Source organism: Protopterus annectens, chromosome 2.part0 (assembly GCF_019279795.1).
Source record: "Protopterus annectens isolate FY-2018-M chromosome 2.part0, PAN1.0, whole genome shotgun sequence".
NCBI classification, from domain to species: Eukaryota; Metazoa; Chordata; order Ceratodontiformes; family Protopteridae; genus Protopterus; species Protopterus annectens.
The window spans coordinates 1,258,261,391-1,258,278,415 of NC_056728.1; positions in this window are offsets into that span (position 1 = coordinate 1,258,261,391).

The window sequence follows — 17,025 nt, forward strand, 5'->3', positions numbered from 1 at the left end:
TTAATTTGTTTGTCCAGGATGTTTATTTCAGTTTTCAAAGTTGTAATTTGACCTCCTTTCTATTTCTTATATATATTTTTTGTCGCTCACCTTATTCAAGTATCTTGTTCTTATGGAAATATATCTTTCTGACATTCTGCACCTAGATCCTGGTGTTAAACATATTTTTGATTGTTTGCATTCAAATAATTTCCCTTTCAAAACTTTCCAAATTCCTTCTGCAGTTTTTCCACTGAACACATGGCTCCAATAAGTTTTACATAGTGGCTGTATGCTTCCATATAATCTGTTATTAATCTTCGGTGCATTAGCTTAGATTTTGTGTCCTATTTATATTGCAGATGAGGGCTGAGTCCCTAGATCAGGTAATAATGCCGCTACTTGTTTTGTGGATGTGCAACAGATCCATTAGACTGGGATAAGAGAATGTTTTGTAGCCAGACATAGATTGCCTCTCAGCAGCCTGTAGGATACTGAGTACAGTATTAGAGCTCTGAAGTGGTACATACAGGACGTGCTGTTTAAACCCTGTATTCTTTTTCTGGGGAACCTCTGTGGATGCTTCAGTTGCTGCATATGCTTGTTCAGGTACACACTGAAGGGATGTTGTTCTCAATGACTGGTCTGGTGAAGGCCAAGTACAAAGGAACAATGACGTTCTTGGACTTAGATGATATACCCTTACTTATAAGTTATACAACATGGAATGATTTAATTAACACAGTAAGCACATGATGGTCAAAAGTCAAGTTACTGTCTACATTCATTCCCAAATCCCTGACCACTGGATCTCCTCTTAGGGGTGTATTATCAATGTGACATTTTCCAGGGGTAGTTTTCTTCCTCAAGGATATTATTATGCATTTCACAGCACTGAGTTTTAGACCAGTTATTAATGTATAGCAGGCCTTCTTGGAGAGTATTTGTGTCTTTTGGGGATTCTATGACTTCCTAGTTTGCAATCATAGACAGAAGTAGAGGTAGACTCCTCTATTCTAACTTCATGTGTCCTATCTTTGAGCCAACTGGCTAACCAGTTGGTGACATATTGGTTTATACCTAATTTTGTGAGTCTGTGTACAATGCTGAAGTTGGGTATTGTGTTCAATGCTTTGGCCAGGTGAAGATAGACAGTATGCACTTTTTACCCTTGTCCATTGTTTGGTGACCTCCTCGAAGAAGTCTACTAGGTTAAATAGGCATAACCTACCCTTCATGAAACTGAACTGAGCTGGATACAGTATATGAAGGTTTCCTATGTCATTGTTTACCATTTCCATGATACTTCTTCCCATTGCTTTGAAAATGAAACCAGTCAGATTTATGGGTCTGTAGCGACCCAGAATCATTAATGATATGCCCTTGTGCAGAGGGATGACCGTTGCAGTCCTCCATTTCTTGGCAATGAAGTCTCTCATAGGCTATGTTTAAATAGAGATGATATTAGTCCTAATAGGTTATATTTCATGTTAATAAGAAGGTTTCCTGGAATATTATTGGAGTCCATCGATGCAGTATTCTTGGCATTTCAGAGTGCATTGAAAATCTGTTCCTTGGTGATAGTTGGGAAAGTTATGGTTAAGGGTATTTCCTAAGAAGTGTCTGGGGGGAATTGGAGTAAAATTGAAGCTAAATTTGTTGGCCAGTAGATTTGTTATACCTTTTCCTGCTCAGTATAGGTGGATCCATTTTACAATTAGTTCAGTATATCAGTGTATATTGCTTTTGAGGTTGCAGACATAGCTGAAGAATGCCTTGTGATTGTCCTTGGGCTGGGATAGTATTTTTACATCAAATTTGGCTTTGGTTGAGTTGATTAGCACTCAGAGCTGCTTGTTTAGATTGATGAGGGGAGTTTTTTTTTTTGTTTGTTTTTACCTTCCTGGGCATTTCGCTGCTAATTTTTGCCATCATTTTCTTCATGTTGTTATACAACCTCTTGATGTTGGGATTCCACCAGGGTAGCTTGTTTTTTGAATTTATTCTATGCTTATTTCAGGTCAGTATAGCTGTCTCTATGCAGCCATTAACATGATTGTACAGGGTTTTTGTGAACAATTTTGCATAGGCAGGTAGTCACACAATAGCAGCAGTCACAGAGTACTGAGAACTCCATAAGATTAATGACTTGACACATATGCAAACCACAGATGTTCACAAGTCAACCAAATAGGGCAACATTACAGTTTGGAGCAATGTTCTACAAAAAGTATGTGTACAGTGAGCCAGTGCACCATGAGTAGTGAGTGTCAGGAAGGAAGAAATGGGGTACAAACAGGAAAGCAAGCTGAGGCACATGCATCTGTGAAGTGAAATTGAACAATCACCAAAAAAATAAACTATATATATATATATATATATATATATATATATATATATATATATATATATATATATATATATATATATATATATATCATACCTCTCAACCTGGAAACATCAAAAATCTGGACAAGGTCCATGAAAAATAGGTACAAATCTGTACACTAATTAACATATAATTTGCGTACATAATTATGTAACCCCACCCACTCCAGTTGAATCGTGGGATACCATATTTTCTTATGAAATGTTAAACAGTTATTTTAAAACCATCTTTTGCAATGCAGAAACAAGTCTGAGCTAAAAGTGTGAAAAATGTCATCTACTGTAGTTGTAAATGCCTGTGATATTGTAATATGAGCACATTAACAGACTTTATTGGATACATTTTAACATATAATCTTAACTTCTCTGTTTCACATCACTTTACAAATGTTCATCTTACCCATGTGTAAGAGGAAAATGCAGAGAAATAACTAGCTAGTAATTCAGAGGTAAATTTGTACATAAATTAAAATAAATAAATGAGCTTTTCTGTTGAGAGGCACATTTTAGCCAAGGAAATTAACTGGCTACAGGGAAAAAAATCTGCAAAGTTTCAATTGCAGTCATTAGTGCTGGCTGAAAAACACAATTTCCTTCATCTTTCTCTGTATTGCCAGCTTCAAAGTTTACCACTAGGTTCCGATTTTTCCCACCAGAGGGTAATGTAATATTGTTTTATTAGACACTGAGGAATCATATTGCCAGTCTGTATCATGTGACATGGGGAAGTACAAGGATCTTAGAAATGAGGCTGAATGTATATATGCATGCTATGTGCTGTAGGGATTTAAGCTTAAAGAAACAGGCTTAACATGAAAACCCATTACAATCTAGTTTCATCACAGCAGTGTATTGTAGCTAGACACTTTCTCCCAGCAGAACAAAAGGACCTGAAGTATTCTTCCAGATCAAGACTTCATGGCAATGGAGTAATTCTTGTTGCGTCTTATTCCATTTGTCTCTTTATGTTATGGTTCATGGAGACACTTTATGTAAAATAAGTTAGCTTCTGGCAGATAGAGAGAGCGACAAATAGTAGTGAAGTCTGAAGTTTGTAGAGCTCACACTAGATAATCACACACACACACACACACACACACACACACACACACACACACACACACACACACACACACACACACACACACACACACACACACACACACACATAAAATAATTGCCCAGCTGGATACGAATTAAAATACATTGAAACAACGAGCAGCGTGGCTCAGATAAGCCAGCAGCTAAATAAAAATACATTGAAAAGAGCAGCACAAAACCAGTAGCTAAAGTAAGACATGGAAATGAACGCCTCATTTAAAATAAATTGAAAAGTCTCAGGGCTCAGATAAAATAACAAAAATTGAAACGAGCAGTAGCTACACTTACCCAGCCGATACGAGCATTTAAAAGAAACTGCAGCAGCAAAAGAAATGAGCAGCACACCTCATTTAAAATAAATTGAAATGGCTCAGGTCAGGGCTCAGATAAAATAAACTGAAACCAGGAGTAGACACTAAGATAAAATAAAATAAATTGAAACGAGCGAGAAGCACACCTCAGCGACTCACATAAAATACATTGAAACGAGCAGCACACAACCAGCAGCTAAAGTAAGACATTGAAAAGTGCACCTCATTTAAAATAAACTGAAATGGCTCACGTCGGGGCTCAGATAAAATAAATTAAAGCTAGCAGTACATGCAGCCTTAAGTACATGCTCAGATTAAATTGAAATGAGCAGCAGGCAGCAAAACTGAAATGACCCACAGAGAGAAATGGCCCTGCAGCAGGTAAACTTTGTACACATAACGGCCCAACAATAGCAGGTAAAATGGTAATGCCCAAAGAGATAAGCTGAAATGTCTGAAGAACAATGAATGTTCTTACCTGGAGGCAGGGACATGATGTGGGTGGACTCTGCAAAAGTTATACGCACATGATCCATCTCCCCTGCCATTGCTGTTCATATTCTTCTATTCCCTCCAGTCTAACAGGCAGTAGTTGATGTCATCACGCACACCCCTGTAGGCAGGTGATGGGTGGTGACATCAGCCATACATTTAAAGTTGAACTGTGTAAAAAAAACATTCTCTAGTGTTTCCTGCTGAAACTAGGTTAGCTAGGAGTTGCAGCATAGTCCAGATCCAGCCTGCTGCTTCTGGAACTGTTTCTAGTGGTCTGTTTATTCTGAGCACGTTTTCCAGGTCATCATGGATTGGAAGGGGCCTATCTGCACTTTTGTGAGAGAACTGTGTTTGATTGAGACCTGACTGGTAAAGGGAGGTGGTCTAGGGCTTGGAATAATTATCCTCATTGGTCCTTTTGAATTTTGTTAGAGTTTTTTCAAGTTTAGCTTCTGGTATTTAGGCCCTGCATCTCAGCACATTTTTTGCTTGTTTGTACCAAGCTGAATTGAGGTGGGCTACCAGCCACAACTCTGAGTTGAGATACCATATGACTAGAGGCTTCTAAACTTCCAAAAACACATAAGTTGCCTGTTTTTTTTTTTTTTTTTGCTTAGTTATACTATTTACTGCCCTTTTTTGCCTGCCGCCTACTTTTATAATGTATTCATTTAATGTGTACTAAATTACACTGCTATACTGCAATTGCCAGCTACACTGTTCCTGTAAAATCAAATTTTATTGCTGTTTTCAATGTTTGGCAATCTTTTTTTGTTGTTTCCACTGTTTGTTGAGTATTTACTGGTATTTTTTCCCTGTTTTAAAGCTATCTGTTCTGCCTGCTCTGGTTTTCCTGACAAGCAATATTTAATTGACTGACCTGTTAACTGTTTAAATCATTCTTCAGAGCCTCCTGGCTGATTTTCTGCTGTTTTAAACATTTTTTTCAGTGTCTCACTGCTATTTTTCTGCTGTATGAAACATTCTCTAGTGTTTCCCATGGAAACTAGGGTAGCTAGTAACTGTACCATAGACCAGATCAATGCCTGTTGCTTCTGGAGCTGTTTGTAGTAGTTTGTTCTGAGCATGTTTTCTAGGCTATCTTGGATTGGAAGGGGCCTCTCTGCACTTTTGTGAGAGAATTGTGTTGATTGGGACCTGACTGGTACAGGGAGGCTGGTCTGGGGCTTTGAATAAGCATCCTCATTAGTTCTTAGCTTCTGGGATTTAGGCCCTGCATCTGAGCACTGCTGCACAATTGTGTGCCAAGCTGGACAGTTAAATTCAACAGATTTTCCTTTAAAATCCAGGCAGAAATATCCATTCGCCGAGGTCCTCCATGATTGTTTCTGAAAAGCCACCCCTAGTGACAACAGTTTTCAATCTAACATTATGGACAGTTGGACTACTCTTGTTTCTCTTGTCAACCTTGTTGACTTGGGTCTGTTGAGGCAGTGTAGCAATTGCCTCATGTACACAGACTACCCTCTACTAATAACATGATCTCGTACATAGTGTGAGAGATGTACTCACACCAAGAATCTAGAATCCCTGCTCTTTCTCTCACTCAGAACAGTAACACGGAGAAGGTTGTCAACTCACCCACCACTACATATTCACATAATACCACTACTCATACATATAGTATGCATCAAAAAAATCCACATAAGCAGAGGGTCTCTTGAAAAACTTACCGAAACATCAGAGACCTCCAAAACACAAGTCTGCTACAGCTAACACAGTCTCCACAGCACCCATGACACATAGCAACACCAGTATCTCACCCACCAAGCCCATAAGGCATAGCACTCATAAACCAAATTTTCTTGTCATTGGAAACTCAATAATGAGACACACTGATGTCCCACTCACCAGGTTGGACAAGAAGAAAATCATGGTCAGCTGCCTGTCTGGTGCCAAGATTTGCCAAATTGTGCATGCACTCATTTCTGTCAGCAACAAGTACTGTTATGACTGTCATAGTTCATGTTCATGAGAATGACCTGAGACATACCTTGCTGGAGTATATAAAGAGAGACATAGTCGAACTCTCTGAGTATGTGTCTCAAGCAGGTATGTCCCTAGCCTTGATCAGCATACTACCCTCACCTAGAATGATGCCACAGTATAAACAAAACATGATTGATTTCAATAATTGGCTTAGTTATTAGTGTCATTCCAAGGGGATCCAATTCTTGCCTGCCTGGGAAGCCACAGTTGACTAACCTTACTGCTTTGCCAGAGACGATTTGCACCTGGTACCCTTAGGCTTTTGGCTACTGACAAAGGCTGTTGCCTCCCCCATACTGCCTTTTTTAGGCAAGGTCTTGAAAACAACATTACTGACATTACATTAACCAATCAGAGCAAAATAAGGGTCATGCTGTTAAATGCTAGGTGCTTAAACCAAAAAACTGCACTCACTGGAACCACTTCTATCACTAGAAGATGTAGATGTTTGTGAAGTCACAGAAACCTGGTTTAAAGCTATAGAGAGTACCACTGGCCTTGCAAGGCTACAATGCCTTCTGCACCTTTAGACTGCAAAATGAACATGTGAAAATATAGGAGGTGGTGTTTCAATCTATATTAGAGATAAACTCATCTCCCATCTAGTTAGACTGGACAACTCCATGGAGTACTCCAAGTCCAGGTTATGGTGGGTAAGATACCCATTCAAGTCCTAGCCAGTTATAGAGTTCCCCTCCATGGACCATGACAACTATGAAGCATTCTTAACCAAACTGAAGACAATCCAAATTTTACAGAACACACTGGTTATGGGGGATTTCAATTATCCCACCATCAACTGGGAAACCTACTCTAGCCTAAATTCTCTAGCACAAAATTCCTTGACTTATGAATTCAAATACCCTTGGAGCAAATTGTTCATACCCTGACACGAGGAACAAACTTTCTAGATCTGGTCCTCACCAACATGTCAAACAGGTGCATTGCTGCAAATGCTGAACCCTCATTAATTAAAACTAACCACAAATCAGTCACCTTCAAACTGACAATAACACCAGAACTCAAAAAGATTGAAATCAGACTAGAAAAAACAATCTACACCCTCCTAGGTAAAAGCATAAATGCACTCCAAGCCCCACCCCAAGCTGAAAGTGGTAACTACATCGAAGCTTACACTAAAGCCCTGTACAATCACTTGCATAAGTGTATAAACTTAGCTGTACCAGACAGAATCAAAGCCAGAGCACCAAGTAAAATCAAGCTGCCATGGTGGACTTCCAGCATCAACAAACTCTACAATAAATGCAAAAAGGTGCTGTCCAAGAAAACAAAGACAAGGACCCAGCAAAGGAAAAGCACCCACCTCAGTCTTAACAGACAAATAAGACAACTTGTGAAATCCTCCAGGAGCTCCTTTGAGAGAAACCTAGCAATTACTGCCAAGGATAACCATATGGCCTCGTGCAGAACTGGTGGCCAATGGTATCATACACACACTGTCCCCACAGAATTAGCAAATCTGCTAGTGAATAGGTTTCATGAAAATTTCACTCCCTTATCCCCTCCTAACTTACAACAAACCCTCTCCCAAACTCCCCCCCACCTTACATACCTGAAGAGCAGGTCCTCAAAGCCCTGTCCAAGGCAAAGAACACGGCCTCTATGGGAGCAGATGACATCCAGGCTCTCTTCTAAATAGGCTAAAACATGAACTAGTATCACCACTAAGTACCCTTTTCAATCACAGTCTAACCACAGGTTTTGTTCCTGTGGAATGGAGAACAGCAATAGTTATTCCCCTCCACAAAGGTGGCCTAGCAGCAGACCAGGGGAATTACAGTCCAATAAGCCTGACAAGCTTCATCTGTAAGGAAATAGAACATGTCATTATGGACCTCAGAAATAAAGACATAGTTGACCTCCAAATCCCGGATCCTACCCAATTTGTCTTTGTGAAGGTGAGATCTTGTCTGTTAAATCTGTTGTATTTCTCTGAAAATGTGACCAAGGCCATTGATGAGGGCAAATCTGTGAACACAGCATACCTTGACTTGGCAAAGGCTTTCAACACAATCTCACGTTCAGGCATTACCGATAAACTTAGCAAAGTGAATGTAAACCCCTTTGTTGTACAATGGGTTGCCACGAGGCTCACAAGCTGGACACACACTATCAAAGTGGGTGGCCCCACATCAACCAGCAGACCTGTTACCAGCGGGGTGTCACAGGAGTCACTGCTGGGCCCCCTACTGTTTGGTATATACTTCTCAGAAGTTCAGGTCAAAACTAAAGGGTTGTGACTGACCAAGTTTGCAGATGACTGCAAACTAAGTGCAATTATTGAATCCCCAAATTATGTCAGTATACTCCAGGAGGGTTTTACACAGACCAATGACTGGTGGATTAGTCACGGTCTCAGACTTAATGCAAAGAAATGCATCATCATTCCATTCAGCACAAACAATGTCCTTCACACTATCAAATCAACAACAATACCCTAAGTACCCATGAAGTGGTAAGGGACCTGGGATCACAGGTTGACCAGGACATAACTTCGACCACCATGTGTCTACCATTGTAAGGAAAGTTTTCCATGTAGCTCACTTGATTAGTAAAGGCATCACCTCAAGTGCAAAAGAAGTTACAAACCCCCTATACTCGGCACTTAACTGGCCCATAATTGAGTATAACGCACCATTCTGTTTGTACCATACTAAGCACCTGCAACAATTAGAGAGACCTCAGAGTTTGTGACAGAGCAGATCAAGGGCCTACAGCATGTCCCTTACATGGAAAAACTAAAGTCCCTATCACTATACTCCGTATCATATAGACTTCTTAGGGGAGACTTATGCCTGGTCTACAGAGCAACCCAAGACCCAAACCTAATGAACTTACTGCATATCCATAAATGTAATGGGTCTAGGGCTACCCATTCCAGGGTCTTAAATATGGCCTTTGACCAGGACATGCTAGAGGGACAGATTTACTTCCCAGTGGCTGCCACATCTTTGGAGCAGGCTACCAATTTGTGTGAAACAGAGCACCTCTAGGACACTGTTCAAGAAGAACATGGACGAGTGGATGGGGCACTGTAATTCTTAACAGGGATAATGCCCACAACCCTCCTGGACATGGGCAGTCATCACTAAATCCAGTCTTGGGTACTGACTAGAACTTCTATGGCATTACATTGGGTTGAAACAGCTAGGCTTAAAATGGCATCCGGGTCAATAGCCTAGTAATCTCCTATGATCCTATGATCCTGTGATGAACGAGGCCCTGTTTTATATATGGAGATTACTTAATGTAGAGGCCTGGAAAAATAAGATACATAGAGAATAGAAACACATGCAGGGAAAGCAACAAATAGTAGACAGACAGACATAACAAACTAAAGAACAAAGGAAACAGTGAAATAGAAGTTGCAAGCAAATTAAGGATTGGTAGGACAAACAACGAAGGTACAATTGCAAAGAATATGCATGCAGAATGTAGGCAAGCCAAGGCAGAAGGTTCACACAATTAGGAACTTATAAATGTTCATATAACCAGTACAAAATTTATACATCTCAGATTAAAAATACAAAAATATCCAATTATGCATTTATACAGATGGGAGACAAACAAATTGTATGTGGCAAAATCATCATATCCACATTACACTGTGCAACAACTAGGTCAGTTGCAAATACATAGCGACTAGTATGTACCTCCTAGGCATTCATACTGTAAATATGAAAACAGCTAATGTAAATGGGCATGAGGGTCAGGTGGAGGGCTAGCTGATCGCCATTCAGAAGTGACAGAGATACTACAGTAAGGCACATACAAGTACAATGTTGGCAATCCCAGCTCTTCAAGATGTCATGATGCATTCCTTACATAGAATGGGGAGGGAATATGTCTCCAATCTGTCCATTATCCTTGATATGACTTGTTTTAACTCTTGCAAGCTGAGGAACACATCCTAGCAAAATCTTGTTCAGTACATCACACAGGTCATGTCAAATATTGGTTATGAATAGTCTATCCACATTCCCTGGGAGCAGTCACCCATCAAATATGAAAATCCATCTACGGTCTACTGATGTTAAGCATCTGCGCCACTCTTTTCATTAGAATCTGATAATAGTCTTAACCTCGGTTAATATAAGCATCAAAGGAAAATGCTAGTGGTGCATATATAATACCCAAGGTTATGCAGCATGTATCTAACATATCCTCTGACATTCCAAAAGGTAAAGTTCTAACAATATGTTAGACAGTGGACAACTAGTTCCACTCTGCTTGCAAAAAAGAGGCATGAAAACTATCAGTATGTACCAAAATGTCAGCAGAGTCTCAATATAGATAGTCTAATCAAAAGCGTGGACTGAACCATATGGCCATGAACCATAATGTGGGTCACTCAGAGGTTTATAAAATGTATGCATGTCCTGCAATAAAATAAATGACACAGGTAAGGCCAAAACACGTGTGCTTGCTTCCATTATTCTCACAGACTTTATGCATCCTGTAAGCCATGTTACCATGACAAGCAAAACAAAGTACAGCCATGCAAGCCATATATTAAACACTTACCATAGAACATGCTGCTGCCACACATGTCCATACTTTTGACACAACATGGATACTTGCATTTAAAAACTCATGCTACCTATTATGAATCATACACACACACACACACACACACACACACACACACACACACACACACACACACACACACACACACACATGGTGATCCAAAGTTGTATGGTCATCAGAACCTCTGCCAAGGATGCCCTATGCATTTTCAGTACATAATAATGTACCTTACACACTAACCTAAACATGTTGGTCAAAATTCAGACACTGCCTGCAAAAGACACAGCACAACTAGTGATGGGTTGGGTCTATATTAAATCAGCAAACACTTGAAATAGCAAATGCTGATTTATTGACCCATTAAGAACTAAACCTTAAAATCTTGAAGACACAGAATCGCTGTTCCACAAAAAAAAAAAAAAAAAGTTCAAAACACCCCCCCCCCCCTGCTTAAATATGCCAACTCTGAGATCGCACCACAGTGGAGGAAATGCCAAAGTCCTGAAAGCGGCCAGTGTTTTTTTTTTTCCCTGGGAAAAAAAATCACTGTTCTGTGTCTTCAGGATTTTAAGCTTTCACTCTTAATGGGTCGATAAATTAGCATTCACTGTTTTAAGCATTCGCTGATTTAAAGGGAACCCGATGGGTTCATAAATAAAATGACCAAAATGGAGTATATCAGCACACACCACGTACAAGTGCAGACATAGTTAAACATGCATATAAGTGGTGTATTAAATAACTTCAGTAATTATCTGCTCATGAAGACAAGAAGATTACAGAGCCCTTTTCCCTCTGGATTCCTACTGATACAATACATTACACAATCTTTGTCTGTTTCCTAGGACTTGGTCTACAGCGTTCCAGCCTTCGGTGGGAGCAGGGGCTGCCACATGAGCTTGTGATCTAAAGAAAGATTGAAGTGCTTGTTTTTGATTGGTCAGCTTCTGAAGGGGGTATTGGCTACATTCTGATTGGTTGACTTCTGTGAGGGCAGAGCATTCAGTGCTTAGCTTATCTGAAGAGAAAAAGACTTAGATAAGAAGACTACACAGCCCTTTTCTATCAAGGTTCCTACTGATTCATTCTACTACAATGACTTCATTGCTTTCTAGAACTAGTTCTGCAGTGTTCCAGACTTTAATGAATATAGAGGCTTCCACTTGACAGCTAACTGAGCTTGGGTTAGAGTGAAGGATTAGAGTGCCTGTTTTTGATTCAACACCTTCTGCAAGGGGACATTGGTCAAACTGTGATTGGCCAGCTTCTGCAGAGTAAGAGCCTTACAGACTTTAAACACCACGAGCGTTGCTTATTTCAGTGTGCTACTGTTTGTGTGCAGTTGTGCAAACTAGCTTTTATCCTATAAGCTACCAAAAGAAAATTCTAGTGTACAACTAGTGTACAACAGGGGTAAGGCAATATTTTCACCCTTGTTGGACTTCCTGGATAACTTTAGTTGTATGATTTTAACATAGTTGTCTTAAACAAACTCTCAAAACATTTGTGGCAATTTTCCTGGGACATGTTCCCCATCACAAAGGAAAAAGAAGAAAAGTGGGGAGGGAGAGTTCATACCACACAGAGCAAAATACAAAGATGTCACTAACTGAAGGCTTTGAGTTTAAGGATGCAAGCAAGTGAAATACTTTCATTTAAACCTTAGGGTCCAGTGGCATTTGTTCTAATCTGCCACTTGGACTCCTTACATTCTAATTTAATTTTCCACAGTCCCTCCTATGATCTACACCAAGAACATCTATCACAAAAAAACTGAAACCATGACCACTGTGCATTTGAATATGATTTCACAAACTGATCCTGCTCTCTCTCTCTCTCTCTCTATATATATATATATATGTGTGTGTGTGTGTGTGTGTGTGTGTGTGTGTGTGTGTGTGTGTGTATGTGTGTGTGTGTGTGTGTGTGTGTGTGTGTGTGTGTGTGTGTGTGTGTGTGTGTGTATATATATATATATATATATATATATATATATATATATGTGTGTGTGTGTGTGTGTGTGTGTGTGTGTGTGTGTGTGTGTGTGTGGTGTGTGTGTGTGTGTGTGTATATATATATATATATATATATATATATATATATATATATATATATATATATATAGATAGATAGATAGATAGATACACTATACATTATTTCAAAAGAGATAGGAGTATTATTTCTGAGTTGCCAATAATATTTTTTTTTATTTCTCAGAAAGAAAAAAATAATTGGGTCTAAATGGAAGTGTGAGTCGATATATTACAGAAAATGAGACAATTTCCTGAGAAATCCCTTTTGTTGCACAAAATCCCAAACCCTTTCCTCCTCATTCATCACTAATACCAGTAAATTAATAGGTTTCTCTAATGTTGGTGGATCATGATTCTTCCTCCTTTTAATGATGGATTTTTTAATTACCACCATGACCAAAGAAAACAGTTGCGTTATTGTTTCTGCTTCACTAATGACATAACTATGCTCATAAATTCTCTTAAATAAATGTTGATTTGTACTTCCAATATTAAATGCATCACTAGTAAAACACAAAGCTGCAGAATGACATGGGTTGATTTACATTTTAAAAAACCTAAGACTCTGTGGGTGTTTAGGGTGGTGGTACAGAAAATTTCCATTTGTCAATCCCATATATCCCACTGCAAATACCCTGTTCATAACAGTACCACTAAACAAGACAAAATGACACAAACATAAACACACATGTATGCACACACACATGAGCATACACACAGACATCAAACAAATCTATCCCCTTACCTAGCCATTACTCTAAACTAACTCTCAAATATTCATACAAACCAACAAACACACACACACACACACACACACACACACACACACACACACACACATCAAACACATAATAGGATCATAGGATCATAGCAGATTACTAGGCTATTGGCCCTGAAGCTTTTATAAGCCTAGCCAAGAGTTTAGCCCATATTTAGACAAGTAGCACCAGATGCCCTTGTCCAGCAGGCACACAGGTGGAATCCCAAGGGTGTATTTTTTGTTTCTCATTCAGTTATCTAGGTTGCTCTTAAAGAGGTACTCTGCTTGACTTGGAGAGGGAATGTATTCCATAGATGGGGGAATCTCTGGGACACACGTCTGTCCTGCCAACAATCCCTGTTGATGTCACAGACTAGGTTGAGGCCATGCGTGCGAGTCACTCAAGTGGAGCTTGACTTGCAGATATGCAGCAGTCCCATCAAGATGGGGGTCCATGTTTGCCTTGTATGCCAGACAGAGGTCACCTCTAAGGAGTCTGTATGAAATTGAGTAGAGGGATAGGGCTTTTAGCCTATCGGTGTATGGTAGATGTTTGAGGGCCTGAATTCTCCTGGTGAGGAACCTCTGTGGTCTGTCCAGCTGCTGCATGTGCTTTGTGAGGTACATGCTGAAAGGGGAATTGTACTCAATAATGGGCCTTATAAGGGAAGAATACAGGGATGTTATGACCTCCTTGTCCCTGGATGAGATACCCTTACTTATGAGGTGGGCCATTTAGAAGGCTTTCCATACAATGGAAGCAACATGGTGGTCAAACATCAGGTTGCTATCAACCTGGGTGCCCAAATCTCTCATGACTGATTGCGTGCTTAGGACATTGTTATTAATGTGATAATTTGTGGGGACATCACTCTCCACAAAGGGGATGATGATGCATTTTTTGGTATTCAGCTTGAGGCCATGTTTCTGGCACCAGTCGTTTGTCTGAGTGAGACCCTCTTGGAGGATGTCCACATCACTAAGGGAATTGATGACAGCACCCAGCTTGCAGTCATCTGCAAACTTGGTCAGCCATAGCCCACTTGTTTTGGCCTGCATCTCAGAAAAGTATATTCCAAATAACAGGGGCCGAAAGACAGAACCAAGGTCCTCAGCCCTTACGTTAATCCTAATCTGCAAACACTCACAAACACAAACTCTCAAGCTGAATGTCAAAACTTTTGCTATAAATAAAATTTCGAAATTACCACCCAATCTCATTTACCTAACATATGATACTCAACACTTCAAATGTTGCGCTCAGTAGTCCAAAGACTCTATCAATTATGTCAGCAAAGAATGTATTGACAAAAGGGAAATTCAGTAAAATGTAATGTACTTCCCATGCACACACTCAACAAATTGCTAGGGAAGGGAAATGAAACTGGCTGACCATAAAGGATATTAGTCATTTCCATAGGGGTCATTCCCTTCATGCAGTACTGCCACTAAGTGTGAGGCACAAGAGGCATTTTCCCAACTCTGTGTCAGGGAAACTACACCTACCAAACCTCAGGAGAGGTGAATTGGTCATGCCTCTTCAACCAGTCTCATCCCTGCCTGACTCTCCAGTACCAGGGCTGCTAAGTGAACTTCAGTCACCTAAGTCAGAGAGTGATGTGCCACAGAGCCTGACACAACTTGAAGTATAAATGTACATTATAGGCTGAACCTATGTTTGTAATGTTAGTGGCTCAGTAAGGTAAAACACCCTCCTTTGGTGCCAGAAGATTAGAAGACTGTGAGGTTTACCTCCTCCCCAGGTACCAGTATTAACACTGAGTCCAGTAGAATGGTGTGCTGCATTCATGGTGTTGAGGAAATGCTAACTGAGGTCACATCTGCCTGAGTCAGTTGGTGTTCATGTGGATGCAAAAGATACCATGACACTTATTAAAACTGAGTTTTCCTTTCTTTAATTAAAAATTATAAACTAAAAATAAAAATGTCAACAAAAAGTAGTACACATCTTAAGTCTTTATCAACATATATCTAACTGCTTGGTTAAATCGTAAATGTTATGGTACAAAAACCACAATCACATCTATAATACAGCTTTTACAGTTTGATTTCTCTGTAAATTTTCCCCAATAATTAATCCATTATTTATGCATAACATATTTTTCCTGTCACATTATATAGTAGTTGTGCCATGAACTAATTAAGCAATAACCCACGCCTGGGTGTAGGCAATGCTGGAGTTATCCACGGTTGGTGTGGATTGGTCACGAGGGGTGAAGCCCGAGTGGCCAAACAAAGACAACTGTGGGTAAACCAAGCATTACCCACACCCAGAAGTGGAGTTATTATATTAATGACATTATTTAAGAAAAAAAATACTTACTTTTCTTAAATAATGGCATTGTATAATGCGTCCATGCTGCCTTTCCACAACTGCCCGGTATTCTGCGGCAGTTCTGATGTACTGCACATGCATATGCTTACGCAGTACATCAGAGCAGTGTGCAGAGGAAGCAATGGAGAAAGCAAGATCTCTGTTGCTTTTTTAAAGTTGTCTCACTATGTTAAATGAGTTTAACATAGTGAGATATCTTTAAAAAAGGCAACGGAGAAAGGAAGATATCCATTCCCTTTTTTAAAGCTGTCTCACTATGTTAAATGGGTTTAACATAGTGAGACAGCTTTAAAAAAAGCAAAGGAGAAAGGAAGATCTCCGTTGCTTTTTTTTTTTAAGATATCTCGCTATGTTAAACTTGTTTAACATAGCAAGATTACAGCAATGGAGCTCTTCCGTTCTCCATTGCTGTCTAACACAAAAAAAGTAAAGACTTATACTAATGGAAAAAGTCTGGGCGACCGGACCTTTTTCCATTACTATAAGTCGGATTTACAACCAGCATGCTGACCAATCAGAGTGCACATTTTGGAATATTAATGGGGGGTCATTGTATGTTGTTTGTTTCGGCTTTTCCCGGTTAGGGGTTGCCACAGCGGAACTCCGGTCCACTAATGATTGGCAGTAGAATTTTACGTGCCGAGTTGCCAGCCCTGATGCACAACCTTCAACAAAGGTACGCCCATTCACACATGTCTCCACACAGAAGATGCTCTAGCTGAGAATCGAACAGGACAACGTCATACTGTGAGGCAACAACGCTACAGCAGCACCACCAATGGGGGGGTCATTGTATAATTGTGGATAATTCACAATTATCATTTTGACTGTGTACTAAATATTACTGTAATTTGCCATAATACATATTTAATTGCTACAATAATACAAGCTACCAATATCCATTTTCCATTTGTCTGTATCCCATGCACCAAACATCAACTCTTTATAACTTACATTACCTGTTCTTTACTTATCTTTTTCTCAGCACTTTCATTGGATCATAGGATGTTACTAGGCTAATAGCCCTGAGGCCCTTACAAG